Genomic DNA, 21,813 nt, shown 5'->3' with positions numbered 1-21,813 from the left:
AAACTACACTATTTTTTAGAAACTACCTACATAACAGTTGATTTAGTGGTATTCAGAGTCCCTATAAATGGACAAATTAAGTAACTTAGCTAGGCATGCATACAGCTATCCAACACAGTGTATACTCCTATATACGCACACGTGAGCCTATGTTCACATGGGCCACCTAAGCCTGCACGAACACCCCTGAATACAATTCATGTCTTAGACTGCAATGCATGACAGCTTTCATAAGAGCAACCTGTTTTCACATTCATTCAGAAGTGAATGTTTTCATATGAGATTTGAAAAACATTAGTTTAGACATTTTCAGGTCATCAGAGTAAAAAAAAACTATCAGAGACTTTTACAAAACCATTATTTCAACAATAGCTAAGCCTCAGACTTCATAACCTTATTTTAGAAATTCTATTTGCATAATTCTTGGGAAGATACAATATAAATTCACTCTAACGCTGGGGAGTGTCTTGCAAAGAGGCCATCTAACTTGGCAACATTCAGTCTCTGAGTGAGAGCTGTAACTCGTGCTGACTGCTGCACATATATGTGACGAACAGGACACTGAAGCCCTGGGCACAGTTTTGCAAGGGCTGGCTTATTTTTAACTTCATGAGTTTATTGAGGTAATATACTCCATTTTTCTATGCATATATCCCCAAAATAATGCTTAATTTATCTAGAACCCTACATTTATGATTGACATTTCTGCAGCACAGCAGATGTGGAGCTGAATTTGTTTTTGTTTTTTTCAGTAGGAAATAATGCTCCAAAGCCTATTACCGGACATAACATCACCACTCTATCCTGGCCCATACAAAATGGGCGGAATCAGGCACTGAGGTTTCATTCTTAGTAAAAAGAGTTTTATGAAACAGTAACGATGATGACTTATATGCATAGGGCTTTACCCAGTCCAAGGCCCTGTCTTCACAAGGAATCCTTGAGTTGTTGGGTTACTACTCCTTTGTAACAAATGAAAGTGAGGCTTTGAGGATGGACTGTCTGCCCCAACTCCCCGAGCACCCTCCAAGCCCTGCTGCCAGGCAGTGGGTGGGTCTTCCCAAAGAAGCAACAACAATTTCCCAAGACCGTTTGCCCACCTCAAGTGATGTGCGGATGTAACCATCACCTGTACTGACAGAGACTGCCCTACTGGGAATTCTCCATGTGGGGTATGAGAAACACAAATCTGTTTATTTATGCTAAGCAAATAAATTTTAATCAAGCCATAGCTCTATTTCCCTCTGCACCACTGTGCACAGAGTCAAAATGCACTGAGAGCCAAACACCTTCCAGGGATAAGGTCACCTACAGCAGGACAAGATGTCTCTGTGCAGGAGCTCAGGCAGTGTCTCCCAAGGCTGTGGCTATCAGTTGAGCACAAGTCCTTTGGTGCTGAGCTTTAGGTAGTGGCATAATTACAACATCCTTAAACTTTGACCTCTGCTGCCTTCCCTTCCCTCAAAGCATATCAACTATGCCATGGAGATCCCAAGTGTCAACACAGTATGGTAAGAATAGCACACTCTGCTCACCCAGCCCTCCTCCCCTTTCCCTCTCCCTTTCTCTTTATGAATATGTGTGTGTGTCATAAAGGAAACAAAGAAAATCCTTATTTTGCTCCAGAATTTACACAACTCAAGGAGATAAAAAGTCTGTAAGTAAGGAGGTCATAAACATTCTAGAACATAAGGTAACAGACGCTGCAGATTTATCCACAGGCCTCAGGGGATGGTGGCCACCCATGCCCTGGGAGTCACGGCCTGGCCTCCCCGCCCTTGTGTCTCTCCCCCACTACCTCTTTGCTCTCAGAGGGCCCACCTGGGGTCAGGCCTGATGCACTGGGAAAAGGCAGCCATCCTCCTGAGTGTGCTGTGGGCCTCCAGCTCTCTCATCCTCCTGGAAGCTAGCAGCAGGGAGAAGAGTGGGCCTCCCTCTTCTCCTCTGAGTGGCCTAGGGCCCACGGGTCACCACTGGTTGCTGATCAAGAGCCCTTGTCCCCATCTCTCACAGAAGCACCTGCGGGCCAGGAGGAAGTGGGGCTTCTGCCAAGCCCAGCCCTCCTGTGCCCCGTGAGCTCCTTGGGCGGGTGCACAGGCACACAGCAGAAAAGGCCATCTAAGAAACGCAACGCACTTCCGCCTTCCACTCCAAGCCCTGAAGGCCGGGATGGGGGTGGCCTGGCTCTGTAGGGAGTTGGACTCGCCTCCCTGTGATTGCATCCCCACTGAGTTGCTTGGGCTTTGTTGATTGTGCTCACCATGGAAGCAGGCAAAGGGCAATGGCAGGTGAGGCTGCATTCCCCATCTGAGGAAGGGCAGGGCCCAAGAAGAAAGAAGAATGCTGAGAAAATCGGAAACAGCTTCTGAGCCAGACACACCCAGGCCCAGGGCTCTCCTCTCTCATTCCAGCACCAAAACCACCCAGCCCCTCCTGCCTCACCTTGATGTCCACTTGCTATCTCAGTGAGAGGGACCCTGTGGGAGGCACGTTCGTCTCTGCCCTGCACACTTGCTCCCCAGTTTCAGTTTTCTTTTTACTTTTCCTTAAAGGCCCATCGTGTTACCTCAGGTCCTTGATATGCTTTGTTAACTGCTTTCCTGGGGCCTTCCCAGTGCTCCTTTACCAGGGACCTGCTTGCCCCACTCATTGTCGCACTGATGGGATTTCCAGCCCTCCCCCTGGAGCCCACGCCTGACAGGTGCAGGGGCCACACCCTCCCAAAAGAAATCACCCACTGAGCCTGCCCAGCTGGCTCCCCAGCCACCCCACGTGACACAGCCACTTGCCCTGGTGGCTCCTCTCTGATTACCTGCAGCTGCCACTTCAAAATAATAGACTCCTGCCACCGGCATCACAATGCCACCTGACTCAAGTTCCTCCCAAGTCTGATGGCTGCCAACTGCAACCGATACAGTCAGCAGTTTCCAGGCAATATCTGGAGTGTTGACAGAGGGCTCTGGGTGGCAGGTGTGATTCTATGTTACTAAAACTCAGGAACAGGCAGCAGCAAGGGCAACTTCTGAAGATGGTTCTGAAAAAGTCCTAGTTTGCTTTTCTGTTTTCCAAATGGCAACTGTATATAGAATTCTACTTAAATGGCCTACAATTTAATTTTAAAGCACAACAAATACATTTGATGATGACAGAAGAAAGCAGTGAGTTCAGAGGACAGCTCAGATGATAATCACGCAGTGCGCTGAAGGTAGTTTATATACATTTGCCCTTTATGCAATTAGAGTCTGCAGCCCACTGTGCTCCTGCCAACAACTTGGCCTTCTCCCAGGGAGAGGGTCAATTAGCTGGTGGAGAGTCCCCTGTATCCTGGGAGGTGGTGCAGGGGCCCCTGCAGCAGAGTGGATTATTGAAGGGACAGGGACTGGGCCCCAGGGCTGAGGTCTCTAAGGACTGTCCCAGCCAGCAGCACTCTGCCCAGCAACACGAGCTGGCCAAACCCCACAAGGCCCACAGTGGCAATTCCACCCCGCTCAGTGGGCCGGATTGAGCATGCAGCTTGCCTCTGCTGCTTGCTTTCGCCTGCTCTGGGCATGTGACCTGCCCTCTGTCAGCAGCAGGGCCCCCTCAGGAGCCTCTTCAGCACTGTCCCCATGGAAGCCCAGCATACAGGTCATGCCCAGCACAGAGTGGCCCAATGCCCCAACAAGACACCACTCCACACTGAGACAAAGTCCCCAAAGGGAGGCGCTGTCACATCATGTGAATGCCCAGGGACCGAGAGATTCGCTGAAGAGCAGGGGTAGCAAGACACCTGCAGGCCTTGACACCTCTCACTGCCCCTCCACTGCCTCCCAGTGTGCTCTCCACAGTACGGTGCACACATGTTACCTCTCTGCTCAAATTTCAGGAGCAGAAAATTTCAGTTTTCTTTCTTTGCCCTTCTTTGCTGTGCCCAAGCCATACGTTCCCTGAGACATCAGAGAACCAAATGAAAAGGTCAGTGACACCCATGTGTATCTATTAAAATAGAATTTATAAACCGCAACAGAAAATGCCTTATGCAAGGACATCTAAGGACTTTGTGATAGGACCTCCTTAGGCCCTGGGCTCATTTTCATTCAGAGGAAACGTAATGAACATTTATTAAGCATATCTCAAGTCTCATTTAAGGCTCACAACCGGCTATGAGTTAAATGGCCCATTGCTTTTTTTGCAGGTGAGGAAATAGAGGGTCTGAGCAGCTAAGCAACCAGTCCAAGATGACTGAGGCAGTCAGTGGAATATCCGACCCTGAAATCAAGGCCTGTGCCCCTGCAAGTGTGAGCTCTTCCCCATGATGGCAGCTGCCTCCCAAGAAACCCTGGCCAAGGGTCCAAGTGACCAAGCAAGCTACATCCTTTCTGGGCTGGAATCTGGCAGCGTGTATCAAAACCTGCTGCTCTAGTAATTTCGCTTCTGGGGAATCTGTCCTAAGGAGATAATCCAGCATTCTTATAACAGTGTCCTGGAAACATCCTGAAGGCTCACCAGGAGGAGACACAGGCAGGAGACCAGACACAGCAGCAGGACACAGTCATATGAGGGATGTTATCCAGTCACTAGAAATCATGATACAGGAAAATATTCAGTGACGTGGGACAATACCCACCATACATTGCAATGAGGGGAAAATCAGCTACGACAGACTGCTGAGAGTATGCAATAGCAAAGTCAGGGAATCAACCTGAGTGTCCATCAGCAAATGACTGGATAAAGAAAATGTGGTGCATGTACACCATGGAGTATTACACAGCCATAAAAAAAGAATGAAATCACGTCCTTTCCAGCAGCACAGATGGAGCTGGGGGCATTATCCTAAGTGAAACAACTCAGAATCAGAAAATCCAATACCAGGCTGGATGTGGTGGCTCATGCCTGTAATCCCAGCACCTTGGGAGGCCGAGGTGGGTGGATTACTTGAGATCAGGAGTTCAAGACCAGCCTGGCCAACACCATCTCTACTAAAAATACAAAAATTAGCCGGGCATGGTGGCACACGCCTGTAATCCCAGCTACTAGGGAGACTGAGGCAAGAGAATTGCTTGAACCCTGGAGGAGGAGGTTGCAGTGAGCTGAGATCGCACCACTGCACTCCAGTCTGGGTGACAGAGTGAGACTCTGTCTCAAAAGAAAAAAGACCACGTTTTCCCTTATAAGTGGGAGCTAAACAAGGAGTACACATGGACATAAAGATGGAAACAATAGACAATGGGGACTCCAAAAGGGGGAGGGTGGAAAATTATTTATTGGGTACGATGTGGACTATTTGGGTGATGGGAACACTAGAAGCCCAAACCTCGCCATTATTTTATAAAATATATCCATGCAAAAAACCTGCACTTGTACCCCTGGAGTAAAAACATTAAAAATAAATAAAATAAAAGTGAGGATGTATCCCCATCAGTTGAAGAGCTTGCTCAGCATGATTTTGCTTCAGTAAGCCTGGGCTGTAGCCCGAGATGCCTGCATTTCTAACAAGCATCACCTGGGGGTGATGCTGCCGACGATGCTGCCTGTGGCCCTTCCTTTGATAAGTATCACATGTACAAAATGATGTATGCAGTAAGAACCCGTTTTTATCTTTGTAAAGCTCTTAGTGCACAGAATAAATAAAGGAAGGATCACAAAATGATGCGAACTGACGTTATCTGTGGGTCATGGAATGATGTTCATTTTAAACTGTCTCATGCTTTTTCACGCTTCCTAAGTTTTCTGACTTCGCATGCATTTTGTTCATAATTAGAAGAAACTCTAATAGTTTCTTTTAAAGACAAGGCAGTGTGATGTAAATAGACTGGGATTTGGGGCCCAGGATTTGGAGTGAAGTTACTTCCCTTCTCTGAGAATCAGTTTCCTAACTTGGAAACCTCATGCCTAGGCAGTTGTGAGAATTGAAGCAGATCCTATGTGTAAGTTTCTACGCAGTGCCTAGCACACAGAAGGAACCCTCGATGTCAGGACCTACCTTCTCCACTGCTGGGAACAAGATCTCGTGTCTCTGAGGGGCAATTTCTGTCTTTTTCACAAAGTACTTTTGCACCGGCTCCCTTGTTTGTCTCCACATCATCTCCGTGACAGAGGCAGGAAGAGAAGCTATTGCTGTAGAACTTCAGAGCAACCAAGCTGCCCAAGGCCACAAGGCAATTCAGCACGGGTGCCTAGAACCTCTGTCCCCAGAACACAGCTTCCCTTCTGGGCTCCACTACCTCTAATGTACCCATTGCACAACCCACACACAGGGACCACAGTGGCTGAGCTCTGACCCCAGGGTGGGAACAGGTCCACTGCTGAACCGGCCTGGGACAGGGATACAGAACTGGAGTCTCTCTGGGCCTGGCAGGAAACAGGCGAGGGGATCCCCCACGTGATGTGCCAGTTAGCCCACCAACCCTCTAAGAGGAACCCTCATCCACTCGTGGGGATTTACAAACATTACAATGTGCTTTTCCTCATGGAATATTTTGAACATCTGGTCTGTTGAAATAACTCCACAATTGGCTGGGGGTGGTGGCTCATGCCTGTAATCCCAGCTACTCAGGTGGCTGAGGCACAACAATCGCTTGAACCCAGGAGGCAGAGGTTGCAGTGAGCTGAGACTGTGCCACTGCACTCCAGCCTGGGTGACTGAGTGGGACTCTGTCTCAAAAATAAAAGAAATAATTCCGCAAGACAAGTTTGCTACTGGTAAGTTCTTTTCAGCTGCAAAGGCAGTCAACCAATTATAGCCCCAAAGACCAGCTGAGCACTTAAATTACTTAGATCTGTTGTTAACAATGGTCAGAAACGAGTTAGGTAACTTCAGAATCTTCCCTTTGCTGTGTGTTGTTCAGGGTCAACTTTTATAAGTGGTACCTGCCACAGACACATTCTTTTCTCGCTTAATACCCCAAAGTGATGCTATATAGAACCCAACAGCCATCATGGATTACATTGATCCCTGATCAAAATCGAAACAGGAAACCACAGCTGCAGCTCATGTTGCCCCCCTGATGGTTTCCTCACAGTTCCTTCCAGGTGGACATGGCTCTGTGGGAACATCAGAGTGAAACCTGAGGGCTGTGCCCTAGCCGGGAGTCAGGAGGCTCCACACAGGCTGCTGGGCAGAATCACTGCACCTTGCGCCTCATGGGGCCAGTCTCCCTCCGCATGCCGGGACGCACCCCTCCCAATGTCCAGGAGGCAAAGAACAGTCATTGGAGAACTTGTTCTTAAAGATGGGACCTGTGTGGTGACCCCCTCCACCGCCTCCAAAAATCCACACTGTGGAACAACAAGGGACTACAGAATCTCTGGAAGGTTTCTGGGCAAGGGATGGTGACAGAACCAGTGGTTCCTTCTGTTCTGGTCTTGGGCCAGCCCAGTATTGTCATCATCTGTCACCCCATCACCCCACCATGAGAGGTAGCCCAAGGCAAAGGGGACAAATGCTCGTGTTTCTACAAAGAAAGTCCCATCCTCATTACTGATCACTTCATGCTGCTTCCAAGGGTGTCACAAACACAGACCCTTGGCTCATGAAGGCAACCTAGGCTCACTCTGATTCTGTTCCTCTGGCCATCTCCAAGGACAGCAAGATGTCCTCCCCAAAACAACCCCACTGTAGCAATGCCCCCACAAGGCCTGCTACACAATTTGTTCTTCACTTCCCTCCCACCTGGAGCCAATGTACTGCGTGCAGAACAAACACAGTTTGCATAATAAGCATCTTATGAGATCAAACCACATTCGCAGGAATGCCTTGCAAACATCACCTACCAAAGTGCCATCGCTCTATACAACCGCCTAAGTTAAGCACCTCACTGTCAGAGGCAGGCACGGCCCCCCGCCCATGCATACCACGAGTCACAGAAGAGACTGTGGTCGGGCCCTTCACTCAGCACATGAAGACACAGCTCAGAGAAAGATTTGGCTGCTGGCTCAGGTTTTCACAGTCACCAAGTGGGAAAGGCACAGCCAGATGCTTGGCCTCCTAACTGCCACTTCCCTGTGCTTCTTCACACAAGACAGGCCACCGCTAGTCAGTGCAGCAAATTAGCAACTCCCAGCTGTGTCATCTCAGACACTGTGCTCCTCACTGACATCTGTCACATCTGTCAGTCGCTCTGTATGGGTGTGATGAGACAGGGCACTGCAACCTCTGACACAGGGAAGAAGGAAAGTCCCAGTTGACAGACAGCAAGAGAGAACACAGCAAGCCTGGGACAGTGGGCTGTCGCCCGACATTCTATCAGCTGGTGGTCTGGGCAGAAGAACTGCACTCAGGATCCTTGTGGCCTGACACGTAAGACATGCAGACATAAATGATTCAACACAGGGGCATCATGAATTATGGGAAATAACCCGTTACAAGAGACTAAGAAAATAGGCTTCAGCACGAAGGACAGAAATACATGTTCCATACAGAGCTAGTATCTGCATTTATTAAACAAAAATAAACATGATAGGAACCTGTCAGCTAATGAGATTACACATTTGCCCCTGGTGGCCGGCACTTTGGAACTCTGATGACATAGAGGCCACAGATGCCAATGATTTGCCCCGGTGGGGCTGTAGAACATTGTCTGTAGGCACATGACATGGCCTGCCGGCCTGCTTGCTTTCCTCTTGGTCAGCTCTCAGGTTTTCCATCAGCCAGCCGGACCCCAGGTCAAGCCACAAGCTTGCAAACTGGTTTCTTATACTTGGGAGCAAAAGCCAGTGTGCTCCAGTGATCTCCCTGACCTGGGAGAACATTCAGGTTTGGAGTTGGAGGTGTAGATATGAGGAAATTATACAATTATTGAGAACAAATGGTATGTCTGAATTTGTTTGCCTTTATTTTCTTAAATCGAGAGTAAAAATATAGGTAATATTTAGATTCCTTTACAGACCTAAAATCACCTTGAAAGTTTAGTAACTGAAAAGGTATTAATTTAGTTTTTATTTTAAGTTAAAAATAGTTTAGACAACCAGCACGAATGCTCAGAGTGGGGGTCCCCAACCCCTTGGGCCGTGGACTGGTACCAGGCTGTGGCCTGTTAGGAAGCAGGCTACACAGCAGGAGCTAAGTAGCGGGCGAGCAAACATTACCACCTGAACTCCACCTCGTGTCAGGTCAGCAGCGGCATTAGATTCTCATAGGAGCGTGAACCCTATTGTGAACTGCTCATGTGAGGGATCTGGGTTGCACACTCCTTATGAGAATCTGGCTAACCCCTGATGGTCTGAGGTGGAACAATTTTATTCCAAAGCCATCCCCCTGCCCTTCCCTGGTCCATGGAATAATTGTCTTCCACGAAACCGATCCCTGGTGCCAAAAAGATTGAGGACTTCTGCTCTAGAGAGTTTAAATCCACTATTAAGTTATTTTTCACATTTTCTCATTCTGTACAAGTTGCTGAAACCTCAGGAAGGTTCCCTACTGAACAAGGCTTTTGCCCTAAGACTGTGAGCCTGTGAAGGCCCAGGCTAGGTGAAATTCAGCTTTGTCTTCCCAGCACCAACAGCATGTGTTTGGCCCCAGTAAATGGTCACAGACTTAAATAAATGCATTGTAAGTCTACTTTCTAAAGGGATTAGTAACCACAGCTTCCACTTTTAGAGGTACATTCTTTTCATCACCACAAGGAAAGATAAAGCAAAATGGCAACACTGGCACACCCACTGCCACGCTCTCATCACCTGCCCTTGGCAGAAATCAGTAATCAATCACAGTGTCATTCTCAGGTTGCTCACAGCACAGTGTATACTCCAGGCGGCTACTGCCAGCGGCTCAGGGCAGCACTTGGCTAGATGCTTGCTGCCTCTATTGGTAGAAATAGCAATAAGTCTGTAGAACTGGGTTCTACCCTTGACTTTACCACTAACAAGCTACTAAGCAGCTGAGTGACTTGTGATCAGTCACTTCCCTCTCTGGGCCTCAAATGTGATTCAAGTGGTTTGGGCTCTGATATCTAACATTCTATTATGGTCATGCACCATGTAACGGTGTTGCAGTCAATGATGAACAGCATACATGACAGCGATCCTTGAAGATTATAACGGAGCTGGGAAATTCCTATCACCTAGTGATGTTATAGACATTGTAACATCATAGTGCAATTAGTTTTAAAAATAAATTTAGTTGGTGGCTCACGCCTGTAATCCCAGCACTTTGGGAGGCCAAGGCAGGTGGATTACCTGAGGTCAGGAGTTTGAGACCAGCCTGACCAATATGGTGAAAACCCCGTTACTACTAAAAATACAAAAAAATTAGCCGGGTATGGTAGCAGGTGCCTATAGTCCCAGCAACTCAGGAGGCTGAGACAGGAGAATTGCTTGAACCTGGGAGGAGGAGGTTGCAGTGAGCCAAGGTCGCGCCACTGCACTCCAGCCTGGGCAACAGAGTGGGACTCTGTCTCAAAAATAATAATAATAAAATTTAAAATAAATAAATAAATAAATAAATTTAGTATATCCTTGGCTTATAGTGTTTATAAAGTCTACAGTAGTGTACAGTCATATCCTAGGCCTTCATATTCACTCACCACTCACTCAGTCACCCAGAGCAACTCCAGTCCTGCAAGCTCCATTCATAGTAAGTAATTACAAAGGTGTACCATTTTTAATCTTTTTTTTTTTTTTTTGAGATGGAGTTTCACTCTTTTGCCCAGGCTGGAGTGAAGTGGCACGATCTTGGCTCCCTGCAACCTCTGCCCCCCAGGTTCAAGCGATTCTCCTGCCTCAGCCTCCCGAGTAGCTGGGATTGCAGGCGTGTGCCACCACGCCCAGCTGATATTTGTATTTTTAGTAGAGACGGGGTTTCACCATGTTGGCCAGGCTGGTCTCAAACTCCTGACCTTAGGTGATCCATCTGCCTTGGCCTTCCAAAGTGCTAGGATTACAGGCGTGAGCCACCGCACCCGGCCCATTTTTAATATTTTATACCATCTTTTTACTGTCCCTTTTCTATGTTTAGATATGTTCAGATACTGTCCCTTTTTACTATCCCCTTTCAATGTTTAGACATGTTCAGATACACACAAACTTACCATTGTATTACAATTGCCTACAGTGTTCAGTATAGTAACATGCTGTTCAGGTTTGTCATCTAGAAGAAACAGGCCACATGTAGCCTCGCTGCATAGTAGGCTATACCATCGAGGTTTGTGTAAGCATATTACATGACGTTCACACAATGAAATCACTTAAGTATGCATTTCTCAGAACATGTTCCTGCTGTTCAGTGATCCATGACTGTATTTTACTTTTGAAAAATAAAAGTCTGTAAAATTGGCACAAACTCAGTTTTACGTGAAGATGTTTTAGTTAACCAACATATGAAACAGTTACAGGAGCTGAGACCAACAGGCACAGATGCTCCTCGACATACTATGGGGTTATGTCCGGATAAACCCATCGTAAGCTAAAAATATTGTAGTGGCAAACGCATGGCTGACTGAGAGGCGCCCAGCATCATGAGAGAAGTACAGTTTCCATTGAATGCGTATGGCTTTCATACCATCGTGAAGTTGAAAAATCCTAAATTGAACCACTGTAAGGTAGGGACCATCTGTATTGAAAATATATTTTCAAAATCTGGTTCTCAATATACAGCTTGTGTGTGATCCAGAAAAATGAATGCTATGATCACAGAAAGTCCCTCTGGCCTGGCCCAGTACACCTCACCTCCGGCCATTACACCACCCTGGCCCTGAGAAACCTTCCTGCTGCCCTGGCAACCTGCTCCCTTCCTCCGAGCCCCGGCCTACTCACACCTGGTTTCACACGTCTCCCTCCTGGACTTTGAGCTCCCTGAGGGCAGAAACCAGTTCTTTTCATCTTCGTAGCCCTAATACATATGCACAGTGGGGCTTGATAAATGTTTTATGAATGAGTGAGCCTCACCACCTATGCTTAGAAAACCCAAGGAGAGAATTCCTCAGATACCAAACCTGCACTCACTTTTATTAAGGTCTTTCACTGTGTTCATTTCTTCTGAATCTCTAAGAAAAACAAATGTCAAATAGTTGATTTTCTTGGAACTGTTTCATAGGACTGTCTGTGTGATTCGGATGTGGGGTTGGCCTGGTTTGACATCAATATCTTCCTAGTTTGTAATTCTGAGACATGCATTTAGAGAGTGAGGACACAGAACAATATGGAAATGCATTTGGCTCATTATATGAGACACCTAATATTCCAAATCATTCTAGCCTCTGTATTTTATTTATTATTATGTTTCTCAGAGGTGGCGTCTCGCTCTGTTGTCTAGGCTGGAGTGCAGTGGCGCAATCTCGGCTCACTGCAACCTTTGCCTCCCGGGTTCAAGCAATTCTCCTGCCTCAGCCTCCTGAGTAGCTGTCCCAGGTGCACGCTGCCATGTCCAGCTAATTTTTTACATTTTAGTAGACACGGGTTTCACCATGTTGCCCAGGCTGGTCTCGAACTCCTGAGCCCAGGCAATCGCCCGCCCTGGCCTCCCAAAGTGCTAGGACTACAGGCGTGAGCCACTGTGCCCAGCCTCAGCCTCTGTGTTTCAAAGATCTTTAAAAAAGCAGCAAAGCCTCAATTTTCTTAAATATTTCCATGGGGGTGGACACAGTACACAGGTGGCCCACACCATTTAGCACATAATGACTTCTGCATTGTCTCATGAGTCATAACTGGCCTCCTCAGTTAGACTGTAAAGTGCATGTGCATGGTACCAATAAACTTGATAAGTTCTGCATATCCCACAGTGCTGAGTACTTGGTAGGTGTTAAATAAATGCAGTTATTAATACGGGGCAACATGTACACTGTGTAATCCTCCTATTGGTACAGGTTATGTTGGACCCAGCACTGGGCATGGTACTATAGTCACTAAGGGAGCATTTGCCTGTGTTCCTTAGTTGACTGATGCACGGAAGAGTGACCAGAGGAGGATGGGCTGTGCTGATCAGACAAGATCCTGTGAACGAACAAGGACATTGGAGAATTCTCCAACTTTACTGTTCCAGGAAGCCAAGGCATGATGATGATGGCAGCTTACCCTGTGCTAGGCGCTGTTCTAAGTAGCTGATATATGCTTACTCCTTGAGCAGTAGCTGAATTGAATATTATGAGCACCAAGCCAGGCAACTCGGAGTTGTTACTAAAAGGTAGCGTCATCAGGTGGCAGTGAGTAACATCGCTGCATCAGTATGGGCACAGCAGGCAGGCAGGGCCCCCCCCTTCTCTGGGCATCCTGAGTCCTACCGACGATAGGACGGAGTGTGTTTCTGAGCAGGTGTTTGCAGGGTGTCTGCCCCTGGGGTACTAAGAGGATTTCCAGTTCTCTGGCGGTGAGTTCAGGTGGCCACCAAGCCAGGAGAGGAGGTGACAAGGTCTCCTGCCACACCTGCATCTAGTTGCTCCAAGGGCAAGGGCACTGGAGCCAAACTCAACCCAGATTGGCCCAAGGGAAGGCAGATGTCAGGAGAGCCCCCAGCCAGGGGGCTTTCTGGCCGTTGTGACAGTTGGTCATTTGGACAAGTGTGACACATCCACCTCCCTGCAAGGGGGAAGCCTTGCCTCCCCTACTCACTTGGCCCCTCGGCTGCTGTGGCTGAAGGAGAACTTGCAGAATGCCCTTTTTAATAGCTTGAGGGGCTGTGAGCTAAAATCCCCTGGACAGGCCTCACCCCTTCCACCCTCAGGATGGCTATCAGTGCCACTGCAGGGCTTCTAGTGGCTTCAGAGCCGACACGTCAGATGGGCCGCACTCGGCACCTTCCTGAAACCAGATGGACACTTCTGTGTCTGGGGAGGCTGTGGCTTTGGTTTCCACCTGGAGGCAGCCCTGTAGGACCCAGTCCGTGATGGTGAGCATGGTCACAGGCTGATGTGTCCACCTGCCAGGGCATGTTCAGAAGCCTCATGGAGGGAACGCTGGTGCCCCTGCCCCTCAAGTGCAGCCTGGGGCTCAGCGGCCTCAGCCCCACCTGGGAGCAGGTCAGAGATGCAGACGCTCAGGCTCCCTCCAGACTGGTGAATCCGAATCTGCACTTCACCAAGGTCCCCAGGTGGTTCCTCTGCACATTCAAGCTTGAGAAGCACTGCCTTACAGCACTTGTTCTCAACCCCAGCTGCACGTCAGAATTGCCTGGGAGGTCTGACAAATCCTGACACTCAGGTTATGCCTCAGCCCAGCTGCTGGCAGTGGGGTTAGGGTGTGTAATTTTTGAAGCCCCACCCTGGTGATTTTGGAAAGCAGGCAGAGTAGAGAACCACGGTTCTAGAGGTGTATCAAGACCTTTGAGTGTGACCCTCGTGTCATCAGGGGAGCCTTCAGCTGGGGCGCCATGAATATGCATATGGTGCTCACTCACAAGGACAAGGAGCTGCCACCAGCTTGGTGCCTGCACCATCCAGGCAATGGAAGGCACTCATGGCCAACAAGTGTTTTCCGGGTCTGTGACCTGGTGTGGAAGCTGGGCACACAGCATCATGGTGGGGAGGGGAGGGAGTCTCTGAAGTTGATCCAGTCCACTTCTGAGAGGTGCCTCTTCCAACACAGGCTTAAGGCAGCCCAGGAAGACCCGGCCTCTAATCATTTAGGCTGCACTCAGAAGGCCTGGACAACTGGAGTTCCCTGGGAAGGGGCATGATGCTCTCTAATCCTTGGAGGGGATCTGGGAACCATAGCGTTGATGGGACTAAAACACAACGTGGGTGCTGTGTTGGGGGCACCTGGTTCCACGTCCCATACTACAAGTCTCCAGAACAAAAGGTTTTCCTTTGAGTCACTGAAGGCCAAATAAAGGAGAACGGAGGGACTGCAGCCTCCTAGAAACGGGAACTCATCCGGGCGACTAAAGGTCACTTAGGCTGCATTTCACTTGAAACCAGTGGTGAGGCGGCAGCTCTACTCCGGGCACTACTGAGCAGAGGGGACCACTCCTCCAGCAGGGCTAAAAATTGTGTTCACCCAGGAATTCAGTTAGCCAGACTCTTAATACACGGTATGGCCCAAGACAGAAACTGCAGACATGGCCCAGGCCTAAGCCAGTCAATGTAGTTCTATCCCCTGGCAAGAGTGGCTGTTTCAGGGACAGGTATGTGACTGGTTTCAGGCCCAGGAGAGCGAGGCTCATGGATTTTCAGAATTGTTGCAAGAGAACATTTCTTTTCTGTTGGGCCTGGGAAAATGAGAGTCTATGAAGGAAGGAAGCACCACACAATGAAGAGAGGAAAAGCAAATGCCTCTGGGGACTCTGTTTGGAGTCCTGGATCCAGCTATTCCTGAAGCCAGCTAGCTGTGATTTTCCAGATGAGCCATAAAACCTGTCTCTCTGGTTTTTTAAAAGTCAAACAAGCCTTACCTGCAACAGAAAGAGTCCCAACTAATTCCCTGAGCAAACAGGGGCTGGCTGAGTGATGTCAAACCATTTGAACCCCCCTGATTCCACGTGGAATGCTTTGTTTGGTTCCATTTTTAGATCTGTAGAACAAAGGGGCTTGGGATACTTTCAGGGCTTTTGATGACAGCCAGGACAGGCTGAGGCAATCTCTAAGGCAGGTATCAGTAGAAGCAGCATCTGTTTGTTGTGGATTCACAGGGTACAGGGATGACCCCTTTGTATCAGGGTGACTTTTCAACAGCTCAGTAACCAGCAGAATAAGCTTTGGCCCATCCCCTGCACATGCCCAGTGTGATCTGATGGCCACACTTCTTCTGCCAGGTGGGAAAGAACCTAGCAAAGGATAAAGGGTCTTAGAGTGAGACAGACACAGGCAGACCCAGGTAGTGGCAGCAAGGTCCTTGGATAGAAAGAGCTGCAAGTGGTGTTCGGGAAAGGAAGCCTTTGGATGTCTCATACAGTATTCTGTGCCCATTGGGAGCAGGGGCAGGGGTGCTCTAGGGCAGGGCAGGTCACCAAAAACAAAAGAGACCACAAGACAGAAGGCTCCATGCCAACCCAGGGTGACTGGCACAGAGCTGGGAGGATGGAGGTCTTGTTGGCATGGAGGAGCAGTGGTGTTTCTCCCATCCACATGCCTAGGCACCACAATCTACCTCCCAGAACTTGGGTGCTGGAGGCTGGAAGAAACACCAGGCTGGGTGGGATTAAGATGGCAGGCAGTCAGCCCTAGGGGCTCAAAGCATAAACAAGGCTGAAAGTTCTCAGGCGCCTGCACTGGTGGCCTGAGACCTGCACCTGGAAAGCTCAGCCTGGAGTCGTGTACATATCAGGTGCTTGGCAAGGGGCAGCAGCATATTGCTCCCACTGGTTCCCTGGCCCCTTGGGAAGAGCGTGTTTGTATAAAGCTAACACAGCCAGTGCAACGAATCAGAGATGACAAACCTCTACCATCCAGAGAATAAACCCGAGCCTGGGTAGAACAGAAGTAACTCCAAGTTCTGTCTTTACTGGAGTCCTGGTGTTGCTAAACAGCCTGGGCCTAGTAAGTTTCTCACCTATCAAAAGGGGAAAACAAGGCCTGTCATCCAGGCTGCTGTTTAGGACCGAATGAGATGATGTAATGTACAAAGGAGGGATGAAGCTAATGGCAGGGATTATTGCTCACTGTTATTTTTGGCATCTCTCAGAATGCAGCACATGGGCACCCACCCACACCACCTCCAGACAGACCTGCTCTGGCTGTCCCGTCCTAACTCACTGGGATTCAGAAATAGTGCCGCCCACAGGAGCTGATCGGTGGCTGGGAAGCAGCGTGTGTTGGGGGGATGGGGCAGGAGCGGGGCAGCAGACCCACAGGTGCCCCACCCACCTGGAGATACGGGCCAGTAGAGGGCATGAGGGGGGCAGCATGGCAGAGCATGGTGCTAAGGAGGCCCTGGAAGCACAGGCAAACACCTGCCCCTGCCTGCCACGGACCAGCAGCACTGAGTCCAAGAGGGAGCCTGGATCAGCAGCAATCTCCTACACTGGCCAAATAACTCAGAGGCCTACACAGCTCACACAGTCAGGAGAAAGGGCTCAACACAGAAAGATAGGGAGGGCAATAGCCAGATATTGCCAAGTACCTATCACACTCTCTGCACAGGTCTTCAGAGAAGAAACATGCAGGGCTGGAAGCAGGTAAAATAGAGTAAGGTGGTGGGGCTGGACCTGAACCCCACCCTCTTCCACAGTGACAGAGCCAGGCAGCAGGACATCCCTGCCCATCACTGCCACCTGACCCAACTCCAGTGGACAGAGGATTGCATGGATGATCCTATATACACAAAATTGTTAGGTCCCCTGCCTAAAATTCGCGTGTTGAAACCTAATCCCCAGTGTAATGGTATTAGGAGGTGGGGCCTTTGGCAGGTGATTAGGTAATGAGGGTGGAGCCCTCACAAATGGGATCTGTGCCCTATAAAAGGGACCCCAGAGTGTTCCCTCACTCCTGCTATGTGAGAACACAGAGAGAAGACAGCTGTCCATGAACCAGGAAAGGGACTCTTGCCAGACACCAACATGCCAACACCTTCATCTTGAACTTCTTGGCTCCCAGAACTGTGAGAAAGGCACTGCTGTTGTTGGTGAGCCGCCCAGTTCATGGTATTCTGTTAGAGCAGCCTGACAGGACTGAGACCTATCCCCACCTGCAGGCACCTGAAAAACAGGAGGATGGACTTGGGCCTTCCAGAGAGTGCAGTCAGATTCTGTGCCTACTTCTTCAAACCTTGGAACAAGTGACCACTGAGTCAGCTTCAGCTCAAAAGGAAGGTAGCAAGAGGGTGCAGGGCATAGAAAGGTGTAGGAGTGTGGAAGGGTGTATATCTATGGCAATTAGGCATCTGTACCATGGGATCATCAGAAGAAGTCGAAGCTCAAATACAGGGGCTGTGGTTTATAGAGATGATCGAGTCTAGACAGTGACTGAAATCTGCTGCTGGGGCCAATTCCTCAGCAACTATGAAGGGTGCGTGAGACATCAGGCTTGGATGATATGGGATCAGAACTCCTGACTTCATATCAGTACCCTGTACTAGGCTGATTTAAAGGTCCCTCTTTTAACTTATGCTGAGGAGCTGCTAAACCAAGGGGGAGGATGTTGGTGGGAAAAGCTACTGCATTTTTTTTCCAGTTTTGTTATGGTGGTAAAATACATAGCAACTGCATTTTTAAAGTTTCTCAGCAGAAATAAATAACAGCCAAAAGCCATAATGATGCTGTTGGATGCTAATGTTTACCATTCAGAATGAAATAACTGTCATGAAAATATGACTGACAGGGTGTGGTATGAACTTAAAAAAATAAGCTCAATAAAACTGCACAAGGGGATAATAGAAAATGCAGATGAAAATATGGCCTTCAGAGGCTCCGAATCCCAGAGGTGGTAAAAACTGGAGCTCTCACTTGGCAACCAACCAACCATTTTTCAAGCAATGGAACTGAGGTTGACAGGTGCTGTAACTTGCCTCAGGACATAAAGTGAATGAGTGACAAAACTGATCTCTCTTGGTTAATCAAATATGATGATACCAAACATTCAATGTGATTCAAAACACTTTAAATAATAAAACCAAAAGCAAGTGACATCAGCAAAAATGACAGAATAAGGATCTCCAAAAATTCTTTCCCCCATGAAAATAATGAGAAAACTGGTTAAAAAAAAAAAAAAAGGTCAGAATGAACTTTGTCAGAACTCTGGAAATTAATGCAACAATTCCGGGAACATTTATTTGAGATAAACAGCCAAATCTCGGTAAAAACAGTGAGCTCTACAGCATTTTAACTTGCCATATTTCACTACCCTGCTCTCTAGTTCCATGGCAGCCTTGACAACCAACAGCTTCCTAATAACTGTATAAACCAGCAGCCTGGCGGCCACTGGAAGAGGACAACTGGGTTGAAGATTCTTCAAAGCTTCATTCTCAGAGATTTGTCATTAATTGACCTGGCTGGTGGTTCCCTGGAAAACCTCACTTGCAAGAAGGAAAACCCACTATGACCTGAGTCAGAAGTCACCCAGTGTGAAAAGCCTTTTCTCTCCCACTGAGGTGCTTGCTGAAGACAATTACAGGCAAACATTTAACTTCACAGCTGCCTGAGGAAGTGAATAACAGCTGGGGCAAACAACAGATTGTCTAAAAAGCTTGCAAGGAAGCTCAGCATATCCCTGGGTATCTAGAATATCACCTGCGCATATACTCAGGGAAGGCCTGAGAAGGCCCCAACTAAGCTCTCAAGGCTGATCTTGAGATTCTGCACAAATAGGAAGAGAGGGTTTAGACAGAGTCATCAACTGCCTGGTTGAGTGTTGAAAGGAGTGTCCCAACATGCACACAGAGATTTCAGCAAATATTGGGAGGTTTACTAGTTCTAAATGTTTAAGAAAATCTCAATCGGATCATTAGCTGATTGCTAAGCCAACTAGGCAGAGACTTCAGTGGCCACACATGACAAAAATATAAACCTTACAGAATTAGTTTAGAAAAGTCAATAAACAAAGAACAACAACAACAAACCCTAGGGAGAGAGAAAGAATCAAATATTCTAAGTTGCCACATTATATTTTTAAAATTTTCAGCAAAAAATTACAAGATATAAAAAGAAAGAAGAAAATATGGTCCACATATAGGGAGCCCAGTCAGATCTGCTAGACAAGGAACTTAAATAAATTCTTTTAAATATTTTCAAAGAATCAAGAAAACATATATAAAGGAGACTATGAGAATGAGGCCTCATCAAATAGACAATACACATAAGGAAAAATTTTTAAAGAGAACCAATAGAAAGTCTGGAGTTGCAAAGTACAATTACTGAAATTTAAAACTCACTAGAGGGGCTCAATAGCATATCTAAACTAAAAGAAGAAAGATTCAGTGAACTTGAAGGCAGGTCAATTGAGATTAGCCAATTTAAGGAATAGAAAAAAATAACAATGAAGAAAAATGGCTTGGCACAGTGGCTCATGCCTATAATCCCAGCAGTTTGGGAAGCTGAGGCAGGAGAATTGCTGGTCAGGAGTTCAAGACCAGCTTGGGCAACATAGCAAGGTCCTATCTCTATTAAAAAAAAATTAAAAATTGGCCAAACATGTTGTGTGCACTTGTAGTCCCAGCTACTCGGGAGGCTGAGGCAGAGGATTTGCTTGGGCCCTGGAGGTCAAGGCTGCAATGAGCCATGATCAAGCCACTGCACTCCAGCCGGGGTGACAAAGAAAAAAAGAAAAAGAAAAATGAACAGAGCCTCAAAGACCTTGGGGTAGGATACCACTGAGCATACAATGTATACATTGAGAGCCACAGCAATGGAGGAAAGAGAAAGGTGCAGAAAGAATATTCAAAGAACTAATAACTGAACACTTCCAAAATTTGAGGAAAACATGACCCATACAAGAAGCTTGATGACCTTCAAGGAGGATAAACTCAAAGAGATTGACACCTAGACATATCATAATCAAACAGTCAAACCCAAAGACAAAGAGAGAATCTTTAAAGCTGCAAGAGAGAAGTGACTTATCACATATAAGATAAAATTAGTAACTGATTTCTCATGAAAAGTTATGGATGGCAGAAGGCAGTGAGATGAACTATCCAGGCTGAAAGAGAAATACTGTGGACCAAGAACACTATATCCAGCAAAACTACCCTTCAAAAATAAAAGGAATGGGGAGAAATTGCTTAACAAGTATAGAGTCTTCTTTTGGGGTGAAGAAAATGTTTTGGAACTAGATACATGTGGTGGTTGTACAACATTGTAAATGCACTGTCACTAGATCATTCAATTTAAAATGATTAATTTTATGTTACATGAATTTCACCTCAATTTTTAAAAGAAGGTAAAATTAAGACATTCCAAGATAAACAAAAACCGTAGAGAAATTAGCACTAGCAAACCTGTCCTACATGAAATGAGCATTGAACAGTAATCCAAATCCAAATGAAAGAATAAAGAGTACTAGTTAAGGCAATTACATGGGTAAAAATAAAAAATAGCATAAATATACTTTTGTTTGTAATTTTTTCCTTCTAATTTAAAAGACGACTGTGGAAAGCAATAGCTATAAATCTGTGTTAATGAGCATATAAAGACATAATGTGTATAACAATAACAGCACAGAAAAGGGAGGAGGGAATAGACATATGTAAGAGCGAAGTTTTTGTATAATGTTGAAATTAAGTTGGCATTAATCCAAACTAGATTGTTACTAATTAAGATGCAATCTGAAACCGCCAGGGCAACTGCTAAGAAAATAACTAAAAAAAAGGTAGAAGAAGTGACAAGCGAATTAAAATGGTACACTAGAAAATATCTGTTGAACCTCAAAGGAGGAATAGAGACACAAAAAAGACATGAAATGTACAGAAACCAAAGGGCATATTGGCAGACATAAATCCCACCTTATTAAAAATTACGTAAAGTAAAAATCATTTAAATACTCCAATTAAAAGGCAGAGGTTAATAGAATAAAATTTTAAAAACATCTACATCTATGCTGTATACAGCAGACACATTTAAATTCAAAGACACAAATAGGTTGAAAGTAAAAGAATGGAAAAAAATATATACTATGAAAACAGTAACCAGGCCAGGCTCAGTGGCTCACGCCTGTAATCCCAGCACTTTGGGAGGCTGAGGCAGGTGGATCATGAGGTCAGGAGATTGAGACCATCCTGGCCAACATGGTGAAACCTTGTCTCTACTAAAATACAAAAAATTAGCCAGGCATGGTGGCATGCGCCTATAGTCCCAGCTACTCAGGAGGCTGAGGCAAGGGAATCACTTGAACCTGGGAGATGGAGGTTGCAGTGAGCCGAGATCATGCCACTGCACTCTAGCCTGGCAACAGAGCAAGACTCCGTCAAAAAAAAAAAAAAAGGAAAGAAAAGAAGGAAGGAAAGAAGGAAAAAGAAGGAAGGAAGGAAAGAAGGAAGGAA

The 21,813-nt window shown here is 46.9% G+C and overlaps 1 protein-coding gene across 7 annotated transcripts in view; it reads right to left on the bottom strand.

Moving 5' to 3' along the window:
- Nucleotides 1–21,813, bottom strand: part of CRACDL (CRACD like) — a 158,371-nt gene that overhangs the window by 89,725 nt on the left and 46,833 nt on the right. Inside the window, exon 1 of one of the 7 annotated variants that reach the window (XM_063616802.1) lies at nt 2,443–2,463. The exons of the other annotated variants lie outside the window; for them this stretch is intronic. The gene's annotated coding sequence lies outside the window, so the exon portion shown is untranslated. Of the gene's footprint in view, nt 1–2,442; nt 2,464–21,813 lie in introns of those variants that run through there. 7 annotated transcript variants of the gene reach the window in all.

The sequence above is a fragment of the Symphalangus syndactylus genome, chromosome 14 (assembly GCF_028878055.3).
Source record: "Symphalangus syndactylus isolate Jambi chromosome 14, NHGRI_mSymSyn1-v2.1_pri, whole genome shotgun sequence".
Lineage (NCBI taxonomy): Eukaryota > Metazoa > Chordata > Mammalia > Primates > Hylobatidae > Symphalangus > Symphalangus syndactylus.
This window is presented reverse-complemented; position numbering and strand designations above follow the sequence as displayed.